The 1,887-nt window shown below is 41.9% G+C and overlaps 1 non-coding gene across 1 annotated transcript; it reads left to right on the top strand.

The window, feature by feature from the left end:
- The first annotated feature begins 1,600 nt into the window (after positions 1-1,600).
- On the top strand, positions 1,601-1,673 carry Trnak-cuu (transfer RNA lysine (anticodon CUU)). Its single transcript has one exon. It is a non-coding gene; the product is annotated as a tRNA-Lys (tRNA).
- Positions 1,674-1,887: the final 214 nt, after the last annotated feature.

The raw sequence follows: 1,887 nt of genomic DNA, 5'->3' as shown, positions 1-1,887 counted from the left end.
TCCTTTCTTTCCCTCCGTGATAAAAATGTTGAAAGCCGAGAGATATCTGGCACAAACCACATGTTAGAAACCGCCGACGGTGACACAATGAACAAAGCATGGTACCAACGTCAAAATTGTAATGCGTAAACCTCTTACTGTAATGCACAGTTCAGTACTTCGCGCATGTGCGTTAAGCGATTGCAGTTGGGCGAGGCGAGTACCAGACAACCGGTTGGCGCGCATGTTTAAAAGTGGAACGCTCAAGTCGTATCTGCGTAAAATGTATATTATGGCCCAGATTTTCACACACAATCGATTACTTGGGATGATATCTTACAACAGTGCCGGCCGGTGTGGCCGAGCGATTCTGGGCGCTACAGTCTGGAACCGCGCGACCGCTACGGTCGCAGGTTCGAATCCGGCCTCGGGCATGGATGTGTGTGATGTCCTTAGGTTAGTTGGGTTTAAGTAGTTCTAAGTTTCAGGGGACTGATGACCACAGCAGTTAAGTCCCATAGTGCTGAGAGTCATTTGAACCTTATAACAGTGCTTTTTTTTTCTTAAAATATCTCGTTAAGTGGGTGATGTTTATTGTTAGTAGAGGCGATGACATCTGTAAATGCAGTAGGTCTATATAAGGAAGAAAGTGAGTATCAGAGAGGAATCAATTGGTCGCTTTAGAATTTCAGATCGAAATACTAAGACACCTATGCTTTCAATAAATACTTCAAATTTTTGCTAGGTTTGGAACGGTACAATCGGGTAAGTAGACGATTTCATGTCATTCTCCGTCTTAACTGTAGTTCTAAATGGTTCGCTGTCATAACGGAACGGTAGGTTGCTATACGTCTGGAACAATGCACTAGCCGCGCCTCCAGGGTTCATCCCTGGTGTTATGCTGCGAGGACTGAAATGATATTAAATCTTATAATTTCTATTGAAGACTGTCTGTCTAGTAACATTAAATATAGTCACATATAAATTTTATGTGTGAAATTGCTGTTACGTAGTGCTGTTATCGAATAAAAGACAATGTCACTCCGATATCGATTAATTGTGCATTAACGACATTCTTTCATCATACGTGATACCATAATGCCATAAACGATTGTCCCCGGTTTAAATTGGTTCTAATGCTTGAGGATTACACATCCTGAAGAAATACTAAAACTCTCTCCTGGCCCGAAATGCTATGCTAGCTTTGGTTTATCGGAAAGTATTCGTTAAATAAGCCAAAATATTATTGCTATTAATTAATTGCCATCGCTAGATATGAAATTGTGTGGTTAGGCTTACAGTCCCTGCTGCTTATTCCACTTACTTTATTATTTTTCAGAATCTAGATAATAGGTGTACTGGAAGACCAAGGGCAGCTACGTAATTTCAGTTGTCCGTCGTCGGGAAGGGAAAGCGGTGTGAAAGTCTGATGGACGGAGGAGAGTGCGATAGTGAACGTAAGTTGATTCATTTGAGAAACATTTAACTTGATATTGCGCCCAACAGAACAAACAGGACGTAAAAGAAATAACTCTTATCTATGAGAAGAACGACAGTTGTATGCAGGCGAAGTCTGGTATCTTAAGTATTAATAACTGTAATGTTATTACTGAGAAATGTAGCCCGGCTAGCTCAGTCGGTAGAGCATGAGACTCTTAATCTCAGGGTCGTGGGTTCGAGCCCCACGTTGGGCGTAAAATTTTAACTTCGCGAAGAAAAATTTGTCGCAATACCTCTGCTGGAAAGGTATGGGTCGGAATAAAGTCTGCTGAGAAAACCAAAGTCCATTTTCATTTCACGCAATGCTCGTGAGGCAGACTGCCAACTATCGCCCGTTGATCTCTGCTGCGGAGAGGATGACTCACAGTAGAAAGTGAAATGCATTTTGGGAGCTACTATATTTACTGG

The sequence above is a fragment of the Schistocerca gregaria genome, chromosome 8 (genome assembly GCF_023897955.1).
Source record: "Schistocerca gregaria isolate iqSchGreg1 chromosome 8, iqSchGreg1.2, whole genome shotgun sequence".
Lineage (NCBI taxonomy): Eukaryota > Metazoa > Arthropoda > Insecta > Orthoptera > Acrididae > Schistocerca > Schistocerca gregaria.
Note: the sequence above shows the minus strand (reverse complement) of the source record. Positions and strands in the feature narration are given on the sequence as shown.